Below are 22589 nucleotides of genomic sequence, written 5' to 3'. Positions count from 1 at the left end.
AAAGTTGTTTGTCTGTAAAGAGCCAATGAATACACTAGTTATGACCTCAGTCCCACCTCATCAAAAGGCAATAAATTATTTTTTATATCTTATGTTTGTGGGGGAGAAGAGCCCCTCCCCTGGGATGGTCCATGGGCCTGATCCTCTCTTCTTCCCCCAGGTAGGGATGCCTCCTTGGGTGAGATCTCCTGACTTTCACCTTCTGGGGAGGGGTGAAATCCCCAGGTGTACTGTGTATTGTGTACTTTGTGTTGCTATTGCTGTAAGATTAACCCCTCTTGTAGGGCTGTTGAAGTCAGTGCAGTTACCAAGGCCCATGTCCACCTTGTTCTGTCTGTGACCTTAATGAATCACCTCACTTTTCCCTCTCACTGCTTTGGATTTGCCACTTGGATAATCCACTCTCATGCAGCCTAACTTGAACTCAGGGAACAAACTTTAAGTGCTTGAACACATGAAAACTCCTGGTTTAAGCCAGGATGAAGCCAATTTTCCTTTCACTGAGGTTTTCTCCCTCAGTCAGCCTCTTTTACCAGCAGCAAGTGTTCCAGCCAGTGGGCTGATAACAATGGAATGTTTTTGAGATTCCAAAGTCACGTCTTTGACCTGTGGCCTCCAGCACTATGGGGGGGGGGGGGGAAGAGTGGTATCTATGACTCCCCCGGGAGAGGGCTAGACTGGAGGGACAGCAACATTGACCGAAGCATTCCATTCCTTATATCTGTATAAGCTTAGAGGAAGGTCAGAAATCACAAAAAACAAATTCCTTCCTTCTTCTTCTCCCCTTCTCTCCCATCCATGGATGGCTTCCAGGGAAGACTCCATCCATCCATCCATCCATCCATCCATCCATCCATCCATCCATCCATCCCCACTGATCCCCAGGTTCGTGCACTCCTGACCCTCATCACTCTCCCCTCAGCTCCTGGCTGCTCTGCCCTCTCTCCAGCAGCTCTGGGACATTTCGGGGCTGCTCACAGCTCAGGAGATGCTGGGGGAGCTGCTGGGGCTGGGGTGAGGCAAGGGAGGCTTGCACATTCCTGAACACATTTGTAGAGAATTGTCCATATTTATTTTATCATTAGGGTTTCATTAAAGTTGTCTAGTTTAGTTTTCCATTAAGAAAGTCTCTCTCCCTCATTCTCTCTCTCCTTCCCCACCTGGGTGGGAGGGGGAGGGGATCCAGAGCGTTATTGTCGCTGGTTCAGTTGCCGATCCTGAGTCAAACCGTGTCACCCTTCACCGAACAAGGTCCCTCTTTGGGACCAGAAGATGTGGGTTCAGATAAAGCTCACCAGAAAAAAATCTCTCTCCAACCACCACAAAGGGGCACCAGAGACCATTTAAACGCTCCCGGTAGGGTTTTTAACCATCTCTTGTGCAGGCGCAGTGAAACAGAGAAACATGATCAATTGGAATAAATGTTTTCCGTGTTCCGAGATGATCATGAATATGTCGTAGGTCTAGATCAGCCGAATGTGGTGAATAAGACTCATGCATGACACTGGAAGCTCTTTCGTGTGCGTCGAACCCTGCAATGAAAAATGCTGCTTTTTAGAGCTCCAAAACGGGTCTGATTGAATTTTCTTTGGCCAGATTTTATGGTACCAACGGGATGAAATTCTAACGTTGACGGGGAAATGTGATAGGATGGAATTGTGGGATTGGAGTGGGATAGTGATAGGATGGAATTCTAGGCTTCCTGAAGTTAAATCAGTGACACAGTGCTGGGACATGTCTCCGCCCCCATGACACAAACCTGATGTCCCTCCCATGACACAAGCCCACCTGGTTTCAAAACAGATTTTTTTAGTGTGCACACACGTACACACATGTACACACATGTATGCACACACACATGTATTACACCCACCGCCCTCAAACCTTCCATCCCTCCCCCGGACACCCCAACCCCTCCCAGGCCCCGCCCCCCTCGGCCCCGCCCCTTCATTTCCTGCCCTTCCCACCATCGCGCTGCAGCTCCCGGCAGGTTTCGCTCCGCAGCCGGGACCCCCCAGTTGGTGCCCGAGAGAGCATCGCCCCCCGGGCTGGGCTGTGCCCCCGCTGCAGGTACCGGGGGTGGGGAGTGAGGGGGAGATTATCCCAATACTCCACACATCGTGCGAGCACCCCAATCCGGCAGGAGTAGGGTTTGATACAAGGGGGGGCCCCAACTCAATCCCGTGGTGTGGGGGCTGTGATTGTGTCCTGGTTTGGGCCTGACCCACCACAAGGAACCAGGCGGCTGCTCACTCACCCCCCTGCCCTCCCTCTGTGGGATGGGGAGGACAAGAACCAAGTAGAAGCCTCTGGGTCGAGACAAGGACAGGGAGGGTTCGCTCACCGATGATGGTCAAGGGCAAAACAACTTGGGGGAAAAATCAATTTATCAATCACTCACCACATGCAAACAGAACAATAAGCAGAGCTTAAACACCTCACCCTACCCGTCCTTCCTTCCCAACCCCAAATTCCTTTGATCCCCGTTTCTGTCCCTGCTCCCCCCAGCGGCACAGGGGGACAGGGAAGGGGCTTTCCGGCCAGTTGGTCACTCGCTGTTTTCAGCTGCTCCTTCCCCGTCCTGGGGAGGACTCCTCACAGCCTTCCCCTGCTCCAGCGCGGGGTCCCTGCCACGGGAGAGAGTCCTTCACCAACCCTCCAACACGAGTCCCTCCCTGTTCCCCCTCAGGAACAGACGCTGCAGCGTGGGCTGCCCACAGAGCCACGGGCTCCTTTGGGCTCCACGGGCTCCTTTGCAGCTCCACGGGGGCAGGTCCACATCTGTGCCACCGTGGCCCTTCACGGGCTGCAGGGGAAACTCTGCTCGGGCACCTGCTCCCCCTCCTTCCTCCCCGGCCTTGGTATCTCTGCTCCAGCGCTGCCCCCACCGCTGCTCTCATTGGTCTCCACAGAGTTCTCCACCTCCCCCTCTCCTCTGCTCTCAGGTTTCCCCTCCTTTCCTATCTCAGTGGCAGAGGCCCATCCATGGTCTCTGATGCTTCAGCCTTGGCCAGAGCTGTGGCTGCAGGTTTTGGAGCTGGGGGAGCTTTTCATCTTACAGGGGCCACTCCTGGACCCCTCCCCCAATACCAATGCCCATACCAAACCAAACCAGCACATCATAGACATCTACAAGGTCTGTTGTCCCATAGGGGGACCCCTATATCACCCCAGGAATAGTCGGGGCTGCAATGGAAGATGGCTAAATTATCTAATGGAGGGTTGGTGCTGTAGGAGGACTCCAGCTCACCCCCAGAGTGGCTGAGATCCCCAGCACTCCCCAAAGACTCCGCACCCAGTGTTTTGAAGTGCCAGTGCGGCCCCTAAAGCCCAGTTAAAGATGGGGAGGGTGTTCAATTTCATGGGTGCCTGCCCCCATTTCACCTTGCACCCCGTTTTCTGCCAGAACACGTTGGAATAAAATCCTTGGAGGTGCCCTGAGGGTGGCCACAGCTTAAACCAAAATTCAGCTTTTTTGACCCAATTTTGGATCCCGATCTTTGGTCATGGCTCAACCTTGGTGAAACTTCCTCCAGTCCACATGGGAGACGAACTTGCTGTTGGTGAGGAATGCAGTAAAGGGTAAGGATCTTCCCATCCCGTCTCCAGCATCAGGAGAAGATCCACCAGGTCCATCTCCGCTCAACCATAGGGGCAAGCAGCCCTATAGGTGCGGCCCTGCTGGCAGCACCTCATTTCTGGTCCCACAGTGACTCTCTCTCCTTGGTGCCATGTCCCACGCCTGCCATGACTGTGGAAAAACTTTTAACTTAAGAGCAAGTTTAACCCGGCACCAGCGAATCCACACGGGTGAGAAACCCTTCAGGTGTCTGGAGTGTGGGAAGAGATTTACTGACATTACCACGTTAATTCGACACCACCAGATCCACACAGGTGAGAAGTTCTACAAGTGCCTTCAGTGTGGGAAGAGCTACCGTAACAACAGCACTTGGATGCGTCACCAACGTGTCCACTCTGGAGAAAAACCCTACGTGTGTCCCAAATGTGGGAAGAGCTTCGTGTGCACCTCGGGCCTCAACTCTCACCTCCGGGTCCACACAGGTGAACGTCCCTACAAGTGTCCTGACTGTGAGAAGAGCTTTTCCTGGAAATCTGCGCTCATCGACCATCGTCGTCGCATCCACACGGGAGAGAAACCCTACACATGTCCCCACTGCCAGAAGAGCTTCAGTGACCGTTCCACCTTGTCGACTCATAAACGACGCCATACAGCTGAATGACCCTTTAGCTGCTCCGAGTTCGTGAAGAGATTTTACCAGAGATGGGATCTCATCCATCATGTCCACATCCATGTCAGGGATCAACAAGAATGAAGGGGCACGGTCAAGATCACTCTATTTTCCAAGCTTTGTCCATCCATCCATCCATCCATCCATCCATCCATCCATCCATCCATCCATCCATCCATCCATCCGTCCATTCATCCATCCATCCCTGTTGATCAAGAACATTATTGTCACTGGTTCAGCTGCCGATTCTGAGTCAAACCGTGTCACTCTGTGGGGAATGGTCTTTTGGAGCCCCCATACCACGCTCTCTATTGCTAAATTAATACTTAAAAAAACCAAAACCCAAACAAAACCCAAACAAAATAAAAACAAACAAACAAACCTCAAAAAACCCCAAACAAACAAAAAAACCCCACCACAATCAGTATCAAAATGAGTACCAAGAGTACCGATGCTGAGGCTGCTTGTGCAAAAGACACCAATCATGCAAAAGATGCCACTTGTGAAGACAATACCAAGGGTCAGGATGGGCCATCTTCATCATCCTCTCTGTTCAAGGGGAAACTGCACAAATAAGCATTTGTGCATCCCTTCTGGCACCACCTTAAAAAGCATTGGTACCTTTCAACCTATGCACAATATGTGTGGATTCAAGGGGCCTATATGAGGGGAGACTTCCATACCACAAAGCAGGGTAACAAATGTGAGACAATGTTCCATCCCAATTGCTGAAAGGAAGGCATTCAAGATGTAATTTCTGAATTAAAACAAAAGGACATTATTGTGCCCTGTCATTCACCATTTAACTCCCCAATCTGGCCTGTAAGAAAACAAAATGGTAAATGGAGAATGACAGTCGGCTACAGGAAATTGAATGCCAATACAGATGCACTCACAGCTGCTGTCCCTAACATTGCTGATCTGGTGTTAGAAGTCCAGGAAGCAGCACACCCAGTGCTGGCCTCCCTGGACATAAAGGATATGTTCTTCCAAATCCCTATTGATCCTGAGGACCAGAAGTATTTTGCCTTCACTTGGGATGGGGTGCAGTGCACTTTCACAAGGTTGCCCCAGGGATATAAACACTTGCCTACACTGGCTCATCACGCACTTGCGTGTGAACTGGAAAACATTCCAGAAATCAAAAATAACCCTAATGTTAAGGTCTATCAGTACACAGATGATGTTCTGATAGGGGGGCAGAGTGAGAAGGAGGTAAAAGCAGTTTATGATGCTATAATCAAGCATCTAACCAACATGCATGCAGAGGTCCCTGAGGAAAAGAGGCAACCACCTTCCCAAGAGGCAAAATTTCTGGGAATAAAGTGGAAAGGGGGAACTTGGAATATTACTTCAGATACTTTGTCCCACCTGAAAGAGGTAAAAGTGCCCTCTAACCAAAAGGATTTGCAGGAAATACTATGAACCCTTCAGTATGGGAGGAAGCACATGCCGGATTTATCTATCACAGCACGTCCTCTCCTTGATTTATTGAAAAAGAATCGTCACTGGGAATGGGATAAATCTCATCATGAGGCCCTTGAATTATTGTTATTGGAGGCACAGACCTTCCAATTTCTGGGACCTCTCCACCCAGAAGATCCAATAATAATAGAATGGGGGTTCTCAGCCAGTGCCTTATCGTATCACTTTTGGCAACGGGGACCTAATGGGAGTACTCGACCAATTGGCTTCTACTCTCAATCATTTAAGGATTCAGAAAAGTGATATTCCATTCTGGAGAAGGGATTGTTAACAGTGTGTACAGCACTGAATTAAGTCAGCAAAATCATTAAAAAACAAAGGGTCATTCTTCAAGGCCCTTTCAAAGTAGTTAACCAAAGTAGGTACTGTCTGGAAAGGCCCCTCCAGAAGGAATATCCCAAAAGGGTACAATCAGGAAGTGGTACAGCCAAATTGAGTACTATTCTGGCCTTTTCAAGCTTGAAGAAGGCTCAGATAAACAATTCAAAATTCAGGAACAAATTGGATCTACAGATGAGTAGGATTTAATACTGAAAACTCCCAGTCCTATTAAAGAGGCCCCAGAATACAAGAGTGAAATGGTTAATGCTTGGTTTACAGATGCTTCATCCCAAAGAGAAGGGAAAACCTGGTTGTTTAAATTGGCTGTAATTAAACCCTCCAGAAGCAAACAAATAATGAATCATGATAAGGGCAGTGCCCAAGTGGGGGAGCTGGACACTGTTCTTAATGTTTTTGTAAAAGAAAAAGCCTCCAAGGATGCTGTGTACATTTACACAGATTCCTTTGCAGTCTTCAAGGGCTGTGTGGAGTGGATAACTTTCTGGGAACAGAATAATTGGGAAATTAATGGGGTGCCACTTTGGCTTAAGGAGAAATGGCAGCAAATACTGAAAATTGCTAAAGAGAACCCTAATTTTCATGTAGGGTGGATTCCTTCTTACCAGACTAATTTGAAAAATTAAGCTATTAAGTGGAATAACTATGTTGATGAGCTAGCTAAATTGATGTGAAGGAAATCTGAGCAGCTATCACAGAAGGAGAAAATCAGGAATGGAAAAGATTGCTTGAATGGCTTCACTGTAAGAGGGGCCATTCAGGAATCTTTGATTTATACAAACAGGCACAGGCCCGTGGGTGGCCTGTCACCCGTGAGCAGTGCAAAACAGTCATTTCTTCATGTGATCTTTGCAAAATTAGACTTGGGGAACATCCCCTAAAAATTGACACTGCATATCATGGAAGGAAAACCCTTGTTGTCCACATGGCAGGTGGACTACATCAGTCCCTTCTGAAGATCAGGAAACAAACAATATGTCATTGTGATTGTGGAAGTGGTGTCAGGATTGACCTGTGCCGAAGCTGTTTCTAAGGCAAATGGTGAAAACACGGTTTGCTTCTTAGAAAAGGTCTTTGGAATTCTACCTAAACCCACAAATATCCAATCTGACAATGGAACTCACTTCACATCTTGTGCAACACTTGGCTAAGAGGGAAGGTGTTAAATGGACATTTCATGTCCCATACTACCCACAAGCTAATGGGATAGTGGAACACACTAATGGGTTAATTAACAGTCTCGTTCACCCACAGGACTCAAAATGGGATGAAAGATTGAGGGATGCAGTCACTGCTATAAACAACAGTTGGGAGGTGAACAGGTGCCCTCGCCTAAATGCCTTTTTCCTTACGTCACCTACTCAAGATAATGGCCAGCGCAGAAGACCTTACAGCAAATCCAAAACTCCTCTCCACCCTGGACAGACTGTTCTGGCATACCTGCCAAATATTGGTAAGGTCAAGTTCACCTTACAAACACCAGTGAATTCAAAAACATGGGTTGCATCTGATTTAAATGACGAACAACATAAAATCAGTACAAAATGGATAATTCGTGTTGGGTAAATCAGTGTTTCATATTTTTTTTTTGTTGTGTTTGTATTTCTGTGTACGTTTGTCTAATGACGTTAGTTAATATATTGCAGGTCTAACAACTTAAAGAGCCAGGGACATCCTGATGACAGGACAGGCCTGATCAACCTGTTACTTGACTCTGGAGGAGTTACTTTGTAACCGTTGTGGGACTGATCACCCCATGGCCTGAAAAAGGTGCTCTGTAACATTTTCTCCTTCTATACTTGCCTTTGAGCTGTTATTTGCAATACATTGTATTGAATGGGAATAATTAAGTCACAAGAACTCAGTTCAAATTTGGGAATTTCCTAAATGGTCTGCTTTCCTTTCTTTTTTTGTCAGAATTGAAAAGTGAGTTTATGTTATAATAACTGCAACTACTCTATTCCTAAACTTGTATCCTTGTGTAGCTGATATGTGTCCTCCATCAATGAACTGTGCTAGAGTAAGATGACTTCATCAAAGATTCCCACTAGAACGAGTACATCAAGATCCAAGGGCAAATGATAATGCAAATGCTCTCATCCAGGTCTAAGAACAGCAATTGAGAAGTCTAATGATTGTTAGAAGTAGTGAGAGTTTAATATGTTAGTAAGAGCTTAATTTAGATTGAATTATTTGTAAATTTGAGTGTTTTCAATGTTTTATTAATGCTGTGTATTACTTATTTTTTTAAAATAGCAATCATTAGTAGTCATGAAACTTTTAAAGATATATTAGATTGTTAAACATATCACTGTATATACTGTTTGAGAATTGTTTCTTTGTTTCTTCGTGCATTCCAACTAACACCTGAGGAGGGGAAGGATCTAATGTGAGGAAAGGGTTTGGACAAGAGCCTGGTTGGCACATATACTGATGGACAGTAAGGACACCACATTATTGCTGCCTTAAAAGCCATGCGGTAAGATGTGGGGAATGGTCCATCTTCTCTCCCCCCACATAAGACTAAACAGAATGCCTTTCAAGCCAGCAAAGCAAGAGCAGCATCTTTTTGCTAATTTAGCCAAGGACAGACTGGAACAGGCCTCTTGCTTCTACCAGAGAAGTCCACAGCCAGAAAAGAGCATAAGGTTACGATAACTGGCAGAAAAAATGGACAATAGGTTAAAGATGCCTCTGACAGAGGACGTACCTGGCCAGTGCTAATTGGCTAATTTGAACAGTGGTACTTTATTTAACAGTGATTTCTGATCTATAAAAGAAGGCAAGATCTGCAGGCCCAGGGCTCTGCCTGCCCAGGAGGAGACCCTGCTGCAGCACCAGAAGCCATGGGAACCTGGAGGATACCCTGCTGCAGGGTACCCTGGAATGCCAGCCCCCTGTCTGGAGAAGCCGAAAGAGAAGGGGAGGCTGCCCCGTGACCGCTGCCCAGAGAAGTGGAAAGGGGGGCACCTGTACCCGCTCCCCGGGGACCCTGCCTGCTCTGTGGGGATTAAAGCCTGCTCGCCGAGACCTGCCCGTTTCTGAGGAATTGCTGCCTGCCTGAGCCTAAACCGGACCACAGGAGGAGCTTGCCCAGCCTGCACTTGCCACCTGCCTCAGACTAGAGCCATGTTTGCCACAGCTGCTGCTGCTGGGAGGGGTCACCCCAGTTCCTGGGAAGCTGCGCCCCCCCCCCAAATCTCCTGCCGAGCCTGCCAGCTGCATCCTGGGGACCACGTGCTGTGGAAGGAGGGTAAACGTGTGCACAAACACACACACACACTAACTTTCCTGCCGGGCTCAACTTCTACCCTTTCACTCCACTGATTCCAGACCTCTCCCTAGGAGTGTGCATTTAATAAGACCATAGCACCTTTGAATCCCTTTTCCGATATACACCTGGACAACCTCTTCTGAACCTTGATCCCTTGGTTTGTGTTGACCCTTAATAAACCAATTAATTTGTAAATGAAACATTGGTCTCAGTAACAACTTGTGAGCGTGGTGAGAGGGTATCCTGACCTACCCTCTAAGATAAGGTCCCGCAGTGGCCATTCTTCTGTGAGAGGCAGTGCCACGTGTGACCCTCGGGCTCATTCACAAACCTCTCCACACTGGGGGGGGGGGAAGTTGTGGAAGCACCTGACAGCCGGTAGCCCCGATACAGGCCCATGACACACCCCTTCACTAACCTCTCCACTCTCACGCAGCCTCACTTGAGCACAGTGGGACAGACAAACATTTAGTGGTCATAAACACACCTAATTCTTTAGTTATAAACTGATGTTGAACACTTGGGAGGTCAGGCTGCAGCCCAGCCCTTCAAGTGCCTGGTACATGACGGTTGTTGGAGAGCAAGGAGCTATAGTCTGAAACCCTGTGGCTTCAAGGAAGGGTCTCCCTACCACACACATCCCTGTCACATACATTCTCACACACACACAGGCTTCAAGGCATTTTGCCTTCTCGAGACAGATGCCAATTAAGGACCAAGAAGAACCTTCCATGGGTAAGTGCTGGGTTGGTCATTGTCCTCCTGACTCTTCATCTGAAACTAGCCATTTCATATCCTCTTATGTCCAGGCTTGCATGGCCTTTGTACTGAGGTTGGGTCCCACCACCAAGGTGGGATGTGTCCCCTCCTGCCTCACAATCTATGAGCCTCATGTCCACCCAATGGCACAAGCCCACTTCATTTCCAAATTTTTTTTGTGCATGTGTGCACATGCGTTCAATTTGAGAGCAGTGGTAGAGACAAACCTGAAGTGTTCTTACACATCAACACCCCTGGTTTGAGCAAGGCCTAAGCCACTTCTCTTTTTAACTTTTTTTTTTTTTTTTTCTTCAGGGTACTCTCTTTTAAGTAGCCACTTGCTGAAACTTGAAGTTTTCCAGCTTCTGGACTAATGGTATGATCCCGTAGTTGGGTACATGGACATTTTGTTTACAGTCTCACCAGGACAAAACAAAGATAACACGATATCAGGTGCACAAATAGGCACTGGGGCTGGTGTGGGGTCTCAGGAGAGATGGGGCAGAACCCCCTTTGTTTTCTAACATTTCTCACCCAAGTGGGAGGCCAGGTGTGGCTGGACTCTGCCTTCCCTCTCCTGGTACAAGCCACACAGCAGCTGCACCTTGTGTCTGGCAGGACCTGTGAGAAGGTTTCAAGGTTAATCCCAAATGGTGAAATTAAGACAGAAATGAGGTCAGATCTCACATGCATACTGAACTGTATTGGAGTTGCACAACAAATTTTCCTAGAGCAGATAAGACAGCGAGGAAAAAAAGTGACAGAAGAGAAAGAAGAAAGCAAAAATATGTAAAATAGAAAAGTTACCACCATGGTCCAGTGACATTGTCAGTGGGGAAGCACTCTTCTGCACCCATAGTGTCCCAGATTTTTATACAGTTCTTGCCCACTCTCCTCCACTCTCTTGCCCCTTTCTCACTGTTTAGGGGAGGAAATTCCTGTCTTCTCTGTGCTCCTCATGGATAGGAGGGGTGTATGGTGCTGGGCTATACCTTGCAGATGGTGTTTGTTGGCTAATTAGCAAGGTAAGCCATTGATATGGCCAGCAACACAGTACTTGAATAATTTCCATGTGAAACAGGATGTTGAGACAACTTGGAACCATAGCATTATTACTGTAGAGGCCCTAGGAAGCAGCTTGAGACTGGCTCTCTTTCCAAGTTGGTGATTTACATGAAACCGCAAGGCCTGGTTATCACTGAATACACTGCTCTCCAAACTCAGCACGTCCCACACCAAACTCCCCAGTTTGTAGATGCCTGCAAATTGTTGACATCTCTTTAGTCCAGCAACAATCCTGCTTAACTCTTAGATGTTTCAAAACAAACACCAGACATACTGAGTGCCTAAATACACTTCTTATCTCTTGGATTGTTCAAGACAAGCACCATACATCCCGAATGTCACATATATGGTATGGAATAAGGGATGCAACGTCCTGGTTTGAGCCAGGATGAAGCAAATTTTTCTTTTACTGATTTTTATTCCTTTAGAGAGCTCTCAGCAGCAAGTTTTCCAGCTAGTGGAATGATAATCTTGGAATGTGTATATTACTGCTGAGATGCTAAAGTCACTTTGCTTTACTTGTTAAACTGCAGCCTCAGATGTTAAGGGCACAGAAGAGTTGTATCTGCAGACCGTCCTGCAGGAAGGAGTGGACTAAATGGACAGCAACCCACCTGGATGCGTTCCTGTGTGATGTACTCTAGGTGATCCTGCTCTGGCAGGGGGGTTGGCCTAGATGATCTTTTGAGGTCCCTTCCAACCCCTAAGATTCTGTGATTCTGTGAACATTGACCAAAGCGTTCCATTCCATATATCTATGTAGGGTTCAGCTTAAGGTCAGGGATCACAGGAGTCAACTTCCTTCCTGCTTTTTCTTCCCTTCTCTTCCATCCATGGCCAGTATCTGGGGAGGGCTCTGTCTGTCCATCCCCATTGATTCCCAGGCTCGTGAACTCCTGATCCTCATCACTCTCCTCTCAGCTCCTGTCTTCTCTGCCCTCTCTTCAGCACCTCTGGGACATTTCGGGGCTGCTCACAGCTCAGGAGATGACGGGAAAGCTGTGGGGGTGGGGGGAGGCAAGAAGGCTTTGCACATTCCTGAACACACTTGTATAGAATCACACATATTTTCTTTAATAATTGGGGTTTTCATCTTTAATTGAAGATAGTAAAACGTTTTTTATTGTAATTCAATTTTTTTAGCAATGTGTAAGAATTTGCAATCACCGGGTGGATATCTTTGGTAATCTTAATGATTGCCCTTATATCTTGCGCTAACCAATAACCCTTTCCATCTGCTCCTCTCACTGGGAGAATTGGTGTGTTATGTTCTCATTTACATTCCACCAAAAGTGCATTGCTTAAAAACATGTCAATTATGTTTAAAACTCCTTCTCTATGTTCCAGTTTCAAAGGAAATTGCCGAATTTTCACCAGGCTCACATCTGGTTTCAGTTCTACTACTACTGGGGAGGCATTCTTTGCTCTTCCAGGTGTTTCTGTATCCCAAACCCCTGGATACACCTGGTCCATTAATTCCTGAGGGACTTCAGGCTTACTTCATTCTGGATCAATGCTGGACTCCAAACATTAATTAAGTTTTGTTCGTCAACTTCTAAGGTTTCTTTGTCTTTTTTCAAAAACCATGTCTGCTTCCATTAGTTCAAGCAAGTCCCTTCCCGTAACGGTTTAGGAGATCCCGGTATGTACAAAAATCGATGAATTCCAATTTGTTTACCCAATTTATATTTCGATGCTCCTGGAAAAGATGCCTTCTCTTGTTGTCTGATTTCACCACGTACTGTTACAAACCCAGTATCAATAGGAACTAAATCTTGGTTTATTACTGAAAATTATGCACTGATGTCTGCCATAAATTCGGTTTCCCTCTCGTTTTCCCCCAGCTTTACTGCACCAATGGATCCACTAGGGTAGATTCCCAGATTCCCCAGATCTGTTGCTGATTTACGTGGGGCAATCCCTGGTCCAGTGACCCGTTTCTTTACAAGATGCGCACTGACCCGCCCTTCAGGCGCGTCGTGGTGCTGCGTTTCCACCTTGTCGTGCCACTCCCCTGCCCTCTCGACCGCTCTGCGAGGTCTGGGGTTCTCCTGAACTCCCCGTGCAGCTACAGGAGCTGCAGCAATTGCCTTTCCCAACTGGTGTCTCTTGTTTGACAGGCTGGACAGGTGGGCTCATGCCAATCTCATGAAGTTCAACAAGACCCAGTTCAAGGTCTTGCACCTCAGTCAGTGCAATCCCAAGCACTGATCTAGGCTGGGAAAAGACTGGCTTGAGAGCAGCCCTGAAGAAAAGGACTTGGGGGTACTGGTGGACAAGAAGCTCAACATGAGGCAGCTGTGTGCAGTTGGAGCCAGAGAGCCAATTGTATCCTGGGCTGCATCAAGAGAAGCATGGCCAGCAGGTCAAGGGAGATGATTCTCCCCATCTACTCCACTCATGAGACCCCAACTGGAGCACTGCATCCAGTTCTGGAGCCCCTATTACAAGAAAGAAGGGCCACAAGGATGATCAGAGTGCTGGAGCACCTCTCCTACGAAGACAGATTGAGAGAGTTGGGGTTATTCAGTCTGGAGAAGAGAAGGCTCTGAGGAGACCTCATTGTGGCCTTCCAGTATCTGAATGGGACCTACAAGAAAGCTGGAGAGGGACTTTTTAGGATGTCGGGTAGTAGTAGGACAAGGGGAATGGATCAAAACTAGAGGTGGGTAGATTCAGATTAGAGGTTAAGAAGAAGTTCTTCACCATGAGGCTGATGAGACACTGGAACAGGTTGCCCAGAGAGGTGGTAGAAGCCCCATCCCTGGAAGTTTTCAAGGCCAGGCTGGATGGGGTTCTGAGTAACTGATCTAGCAGGAGATGTCAGTGTCCATGGCAGGGGGGTTGAAACCAGATGATCTTTAAGGTCTCTTCCAACCCTAACAATTCTAAGATTTTATGTTTCTATGATTTACTTCTCTATTCTGGTAAGCTCTCTGCGCTTCTTCAAGTAACTTTTCTAAATCCCTATTGTCTGACTTTTACTTTTTGCAGCTTCTTTCTTACATCCCCAGTAGTTTGTCCCAAGAATAATGACACTCACTGTTGTTGTCCCAACTCTGAAGAGGGATCTAAAGTAGTCAATTTGGACATTGTTGCACTCAGCCAATCTGAAAACCTGGTTGGAGTCTCAGACTGTCCTTGTTTTACTGCATAAAGCACTGAGCAATTTACAGCCTTAGGGATTGCATTTTCTAATCCAAATTTTATCCATTCTTGATATCTTCTTGACGTTCAAGTCTCTGCCATTATTTGGATCCCAGTTAGGATCTGTCAGGGGCACAGGCTGATCTACCCTTGCAGTGAGTGTTCCTGCTGTTATTTGAGCCTGGACTTGACTCTAAGCAGTTTTTATGGCCAACTGTTTTTCTTTTCAGTCAAAGCATCCAGCATGAAATTGATATCACTCCAATGAGGGTCCTGATTTTTAAGAATTAATTCAAACCCCTCTGACACCCCCACAGGATCCTCTCGATAATACTTAACTTCTTACCAGACATCGAGGTCTGGTAGCTCATGTTAAAAGGGACCTTTAATCTCACCGGCCCCTCAACTGTCACTATCTGTCTGAGCGGTGCTGACGTTACCTGACCAACTGGTTGTTTGCTCCAAGTCTCTGGCAGTGAGAGAAGAAGATTTCTCCATAGAAGAGGAATCCTTGTTCTCCTTTTTTTCTTTTTTTTTCTTTTTTTTTTTTTTCTTCCCAAGGACCATCATCTCCCTTAGGGGGGTTTCAAATCATTCTGACAATGGTGCGGGTAATGGCAGTGGGGGTACGAAATCTTCCAACCTTTCATTGGATTCCTCTCTCAACTTAGTGCACCTCTGACCTAGACTACTGTCCTGGCTTGAGTCAGGATGAAGCCAATTTTCCTTCAGTGAGCTCTCTTTTAACTAGCAGCGAGTTTTCCAGCTAGTGGACTGATAACACTGTGTCACTGTTTTACTCAGTTTGACAACAATGCTCTCGATCCCCTCCCACCCAGGTAAGGAAGGAGAGAGAGAAAAAGAGAGGGACTTGGCTGGATTGAAAACTGAACTGCACAGCTTTAATTAGAATACTAATGGGTGATATGAGAGAATACATATGTGATTATACAAAGGTGTGGGTAGAAGCCTCTCGCCTCCCCCCACCCCCAGCAACTCCCACAGCACTCCCCTCAGACGAGACAATTCCGAGGAATCCCGGAGCTTCTGCTGGAGAAAGGCAGAGAGTTACGAGGGCTTGAGGTCAACGGGTCGAAGATGATGGGCAGATGGTGTCCTCTCCGGACGCCGGCCATGAACGGAAGAGAGGGAGAGAGAAGAAGGAAGGAAGGAAGTTTTCTTATGTCATCTCTGACCTTCCCCTGAGCCTACTTAGATATATGGGATGGAATCTCTGGCCAGTTTTGCTGTTTGTCTCACCCAGCCTCCCACGGGGGGGCCACAGATCCCCTCGCAGTGTCTGAGCCGGCAGAGCAAAGGCACGACCTTGAGGGCCCAGCAATTATAAAAACATTCCAGTGTCTTATCAACCGAGCAGAACACGCAGTTGCTAGTTGAAGAAAGCTCACTGAAAAAAACAAAAAAAATCAGCAAAAGAAAAACTGGCTTCATCCTGGCTCAAACCAGGACACACTGGAATATTTACATTACTGATAGTCATAGGATACTTGCTAACAGATTCAATAGAAATATAGCCTAATAAAAATGTACTAAAATAATTAATTTGGTGTACTAAGTTAGCTGAATGGGTTACTTTTAAAACAAAGTGCTTTGTGAAACTGTCCGTCATTTATGCTCAGCATCCTGCAGGTTGTGATAGCATCAAGTCTTCTAAGTCCATTGGGTTGCATTTTAGCCAATTGGAAAGAGATAGGGGGACCACCAGGTGGAACTGTGGATAAAAACTTTGATAAAATACTGTAATTGGTGGTGGCCATTGCTTAAGTTGGAAGATGGGAAGAAGTGGTCTTGTAATGGAACTTTGAATTATAATACCTTATTGCAGTCAATTTTATTTTCGGGACGTTTTTAACTATAGCTGTAATAATTGTTTGTGTGAGTAATGTCCATACTGTGACCCCTGTCCTCGTATCATATAAGCTCTTAAGTTTAGAATAGGGGTCCCCTGATTGCTTAACTCAGTTACTAGGAATTTATACTTTTGCTACCAGCCTACAGTTTCCATCTTTGTGATTTGATTAAGATTAGTCTGGTTACGGTCATTTTGGTATTTTGAGTTACTTACTTTGTCATTGGACTGTGGTTTTTGCTTCTGTGTATTTATTGGGATCTGACTAAAATGGGAAAGAGAGAGCCTAATGGTGGTATTCTGAAAAAAAGTCTAGTTGTTTTACTTGTCTCTGGTAACTGTTAAGTGTTGTTTAGATTGTGTCTGATATTGTCTTTTTGTTTCACTTGTGTCTAGCATTTGTGTTATTAAAATGGATATTCTTTCTTCAGCAGGATGTGACGTTACCAAATGCTCACCATTAGGATGTATTCTGGGGACTGGAATAAGTTTGGGAGCAAGCCCTTGCCTGAGAAAAATTTGATAATTCGTAGATTGTGCTGAACCAGAAGGACACTCACGTGCGCTGAACCTCTTACAAATACAATTTCCACACAGTATCAGTCACCAACCAGATAGAAATGCACAATTGACAGTAACCAGAGTTGTGCCTGCACTTGTACGCCTCCTTGCGGAGCTCTCACGAACTGCGACTTACGGAGCAGCCTTAAAAATGACCGATCTCAGAGAGAATGACTTACAGTTAACAGAGGTCCTTGGCTGTAACCACTATCCTATGACTATCAGTCTTACACTCCAGCGTCCCATTCTTAGGCCACTTAGCACCATCCTCCAACTTATACAAAGGTCACCACTGATGACAATACTTTATCAGGTCCCTTTTACTAACACTGCCTCCCAGAACACCATCCAGGTCTTTCTAATTACCCAAAACAGATTGCAGTGGACCTTTCTTTAAAATTCCCCCACTCTGTTGTCCACCCATTCTATAACACAGGATCCTACAGGTACCTTTTACAAGAAAACAAAAACAATATCAAACAACAAGACAAGACAATATCAGACAAACAGCAGCTGCAATTAAAACAAAATAACTGTATCACATCTGGAACTTCATCCTTCTCCAGCCGTTCCTCTTGCAGGGTGACGAGACCAGGGTTTGGAACTCCACACTCGCGTCGGGACTTGGTCCCATTTCTCTCAATTCACACTCACACACCAAAACCAAATTCTGAGGGGGTCTTAACTTGAACAGTTAAGCCAAGCAAGTTGGAAGACATAGATCGTGCTAAGTATCCAACCTGTCTTGGGTCAGAAATAAACAAAGCAGGTCTTATACCAAATGAAGGACTAGTCACCAAGTACATAATTATCAAAAGAATACCGTTATAAAAATGCCAGTGATCCTTGTCTACCCCTATGGTGAACCAAGTGAGTGAGGAGACCCTCAGAGAAAATCTCTGGGGTTTCCAGGGTGTATTGTACTCACCTGAGTCCCACAGGGGGCAGAGTCTCCTGCCCAGACCCCTCCAGGAGGTACCTCTAGCACTTGAAGTACCTTCAGACACCTCCAGGCTCCACAGCTCATTGCTTGTCTCTCAGCTTCAACTCTGAGGTATTTCTGAGAAATCCTCCCAAAGAAGTTAACAGAGCAATGAGCCACCAATAAGCAGGACTTCTTTATTGCAGCACTGGGTGCCTAGGTGATCTTTACTCCCAACGGCACACCAGGTGGGCTTTCTTCCCACAGTATATACAAGTCAGATACACATATTCATTAGAGATCCAAGACCCCTCTTACATATACATGACTTTCCTGATAACTCATTATCATACTGTCCAGCCTACACACACACTTTTGGCTCTCTGTGATCTTGAAGACCTCTGGTGGATGTTTACTTCATCATCTTCAACTGTCCTTTTGGTGAACTCAGCTGAAGGCCCCAGTCCTTCTTGGTCTTCCTTGCTGGGGCATCTTGTTCCCATGATTAAATCCTGTTAGCTTTAGAGAGACATTCTCGTGGTTATCTGCACAGAGCTTCAGAGCCTACCTCAGCACTGCTATTTTAAAGGTTTAGCATCTCAGAAACTAGACATATTACAACAACCCTGTTTCAATCCTCTGCACAGCTCCTGCCAATAAAGTCTGAACAAAGTAAATCCAAGTTCTGTTTTCCCACATCTAAAACAACCCACAAATGGTATCGAGCCTCACATTAGTTGTGTGTCTGTGTGTGTGTGAGTGTGTTCCAATTTTCCAACCACCACAGTTGGAAATTGAAGAGCAGAGAACAACTCCTGGGTCTAAATCTCCCCAAACCAGCACCCTAGAGGAAAAAGGCATTTTTCACCTCAAGAAAGACCGAATCCCACCTCACTGCTCCTTTTTCCTTGTAAATCCCCTCACAAACTCACCCTAAAGCTCTCCCTATGGGTATTTTCCCCCCTTTGAAAAACAGCTGGAGTCCCTCCTGCCACATCTGCTTTGTCCCTTGATGAGGGTGTCACTATGATAAAGACTTAATTTTCATCTCATTTTGGTAAAGAAAACCCTAAATATGATTAAAAAAAAAAAAAAGTAGGATAGGACATTAAGTGCTCCCTGAGCTGATGATCCATGGTGGAGAACTCAGTGGAGACCAATGAGAGCAGCAGTGGGAGCAGCGCTGGAGCAGAGATACCAAGGCCGAGGAGAAAGGAGAGGGAAGGAGATGCCCGAGCAGAGTTTCCCCTGCAGCCCGTGTGGAGATAGCAACTGTCCCCTGCAGCCCGTGAAGGGCCACGGTGGCACAGATGTCACCTGCAGTCATGAAGGAGCACGTGCCAGGGGAGGTGACTGTGCCTGAAGCAGTTCGTGGCTCTCTGGGCAGCCCACACTGAAGCGTCTGTTCCGGAGGGACTCGTGTTGGAGGGTTGGTGAAGGACTCTCTCCCGTGGCAGGGACCCCGCGCTGGAGCAGGGGAAGGCTGTGAGGAGTCCTCCCCAGGACGGGGAAGGAGCAGCTGAAAACAGCGAGTGACCAACTGGCCGGAAAGCCCCTTCCCTGTCCCCCTGTGCCGCTGGGGGGAGCAGGGACAGAAACGGGGAACAAAGGAATTTGGGGCCGGGCAGCAGGGAGGGCTGGGGTGAGGTGTTTGAGCTCTGCTTTTTGTCCTTCTTGCATTTGATTAGTGATAGTGATTAATGAGCAGCCAAGTGGTTCTTTGTTGTCGGTCAGACCCAAACCAGGACGGAATCACAAATCCCCCACTCCCAGAATGACTTCGGGTCCCCCTTTCTACCGCCCCCCAGAACTTCGGGTGCTCGCACGCAGTGGGGGTTAATGGGATAACCGCCCCGTCACCCCCCACCCCCGGTACCTGCAGCGGGGGGACACAGCCCGGCCCGGGGAGGGGGCGATGCTCTCTCGGTCACCAACCGGGGGCTCCCGGCTGCGGAGCGAAACCTCCCGGGAGCTGCAGCGCGATTGTGGTTCAGGGTTGGGCAAGTAAAGCGGTGGGGCGGGGCCGTGGGGGCGGGGCCTGGTGGTCGGGGTGTACCCTGGGGGAGGGGTTGGAAGTTCTGGGGGCGGGATGGTACCTGTGTTTGTGGACAGGTGTGCCCACCGACTCAAAACCTTTCAGAAACCAGGTGAGCTTTAGTTATGGAGGGACATCATCCCAACCTCAGCAACCCCAGAATTCCATCCTATCATCACCCCTCTCCAACCCCAGAATTCCATCCCATTGGTACCATCAAATGCAGCCAATGAAAACTCAATCAGAGCCGTGTTGGAGCTCAAGAAAGCAGCATTCTTCAGTGCAGGGCTGGGTGCCTGCGGAACAGCTTCCAGAGTCCTGCATGAATCTTACTCACCACATCTGGCTGAAGCTCAGGTTTAGGGCAACATTCATTCCTAGTTGGTCCTTGAGAAGCAAACAGCCTTGGGAAGACAACACTGGGACACCTGTCCATTTCTCTGAGAACTGTTCCATATGGCAACCCTATACCAGATGTGGTAAATTGCTGGGATGGCATGGGATGAACTTTGTGTTATGCCCAAATCTGACCAGTGTCACATCGGTAACTAAAGTGGTGCCCCTAAAACGTGGTGCAGTTAAAGGGATAGGGCCTCCATTACAGATGAAGGAGTGCTTCCTTCAAAACCAATGCAATAACACCTCCATGAACAAGGAGCACGCTTGGGAGACCCATAATGGGGAAAAAAATGACAAAGTGTATGGGCTGGACTGTCTGTACCCTACTTAATGGGTAACAAAGAGTTCATGTGGAGAAACCTTTTTGAACAATGGTCCACCCTAAACATTGGAGAAATGCACACCTTGTGCAGTGCTATAACCTGTGGTGTGCAGGAAAATTGCTGTCTATAATGGAACCCACCCTGAGGCCATGTGAAAATGTTTAGTTTTACCAACAGTCTTCTTGGGTCAGGGGAACCTTTGTGAAACTACCACTGGTGGTACTTTGTGTGGACAACCATCCCAGTTATACAAACCCTGCTTGTTACCTTCCTGCCTCCTAATGTGTTTGAAATATTTACAGAGGTTAATGCTAGACATGTATGCTTAGTAGCCAGCAATCAATCAGTAGTCGAAGAATATGGAGTGACCACCCCAATCCAAGGGCTGGAGCACCTCTCTTATGAGGACAGGCTGAGGGAGTTGGACTTGTTCAGTCTGAAAAAGAGAAGTCTCTGGGGGGACTTCATAATGGCCTTCCAGTACCTGAAGGTGGCTTACAGGAAAGCTAGGGAGGGTCTTTTTACAGAGGTTTGCAGTGAGAAGACAAGGGGTAGTGGTTATAAGCTGAAATAATAGAGATATAGGTTAGAGATCAGGCATAAATTCTTCAGTGTAAGGGTGGTCAGACACTGGAACAAACTGCCCACAGATGTTGTGGGGGCTCCATCCCTGGAGGTGTTCAAGGGCAGGTTGGCTGGGGCTCTGAGCAGCCTGTTCTAGTGGAAGGTGTCCCTGCCCATGCAGGGGAGTTGGAACTCAGCGATCTTTTAAGGTCCCTTCCAACTCAAAAAATTATGTGATTCTGTGATTCTGTTTGTATGGTGTCTTCAAAATATAACCCATCAAACTTGGCTTGGAACATCTTCATTTTTTTTGCACATACAGAGGAACAGGTGGCAAGGTTTTGGCCTTATGAAAGCTTGAACCTACGTTATGCAAGCTTGTCTCTGGGGAAATCAAATGAGATATTGAACCAGTCTCAAGAACTTGGAGAACATTTGAAGAAGCCAAATAAAAACTTTGGCTGAATCTATCATTAAGCCAGTAATAAGCAAAGAAGAACTTACTGGACTGTCCATTCAAATGGAATCTGAAACTGCCCGTTGTTGGTGGGATGTCTTTTCAGGATAAGTAGTCTCTGCAGAAAGAGCCTGGAATGCTCTCATTCACCCACTTTTGATAATGTTAGTGTTTGTGATTCTACTGACAGTCATTAATTGCCTTTTATGGTATAAGCTGAAGAAACTGGCTGTAAGAATTTGGGCTTTGCCAAAGGTAATGAAATATGACAATCTAGCATCTTTGTAAAGGATTTTACCAAGCATAAAAAAAAAGGGAGGATTGGTAGTTGTAGAAATTTACTGCAATTATGAGTTTGCTGTACTGAGTTATCTGAAATGGTTACTTTTCAACGATGTGCTTTGTGTCAGTTAATGTCAAGCATCCTGCGGGTTGTGATGACATCAGGTCTTCTAAGACCTGTGGCACCAACAGCAGCCCACCCTGGCAATCTGCTAGGGGGGAGACTGGAGACAGGACAAAGAAGACAAAGGACTAGAATCAAGGAAGACCCTCACAGGACACCCTCGAGCATGCATAATTACAAAGATAGCCAATTCCAGGAAATAAAAGTTCTATGGATGAGGTGTTCTGAAAACTCCTTGGAGCACTTATGGTGGAGATATCCCCAGTGATGCCCCAATGCTGCAATAAAGAATGCCTGCTCCATAAATACTTGTTGTTTTGGGGTTCTTATCTCAGAATCCTTACCTAGCAGTACCCAGCCTGCTACTTCTGTGAGGAGGGTTAGAAATCAAGGGGGTTTGGAAGCTCCGGATTTTGTTTCACCATTAGGAAGAAAGGTTGTTTTAATTTAGTGAAAGGGGGGCAAGTATGCGATTGGAGGACACGGTTCTCAATCTGGTGTTTGAGTGAATGAGGAGACAGAGTCCTGCTCTTCAAGCCCGTTGAAGACAAGTGGTCGGGGTGGTAACAGACTTATTATCACTTGTGTGCACTTTGCTTTTTAACTCTGCCTGGCCAGTTAAAAAGCCAAAGGGCCAGTGGAGTGCCGGCTTACAACTGTAAGCCGGCTGACAGGCACTGAATACCAACACCTTACTTTTAAGCACGGCAGTGTGTTTTATTCTGATGTTTGG

The 22589-nt window shown here is 46.8% G+C and overlaps 1 protein-coding gene and 1 pseudogene across 1 annotated transcript in view; both read left to right on the top strand.

Annotated features, from left to right (window-relative positions):
- The window catches only part of LOC127396179 (zinc finger protein 850-like), a 35382-nt pseudogene extending 31014 nt beyond the window's left edge, over positions 1-4368 (top strand).
- Positions 1971-22589, top strand: part of LOC127396196 (zinc finger protein 850-like) — a 183446-nt gene continuing 162827 nt past the window's right edge. The window contains exon 1 of the mRNA XM_051643815.1: positions 1971-2070. The gene's annotated coding sequence lies outside the window, so the exon portion shown is untranslated. The remainder of the gene's footprint in view (positions 2071-22589) is intronic.

This window comes from Apus apus, unplaced genomic scaffold, assembly GCF_020740795.1.
Source record: "Apus apus isolate bApuApu2 unplaced genomic scaffold, bApuApu2.pri.cur manual_scaffold_30_ctg1, whole genome shotgun sequence".
Classification (NCBI taxonomy): Eukaryota; Metazoa; Chordata; class Aves; order Apodiformes; family Apodidae; genus Apus; species Apus apus.
This window is presented reverse-complemented; position numbering and strand designations above follow the sequence as displayed.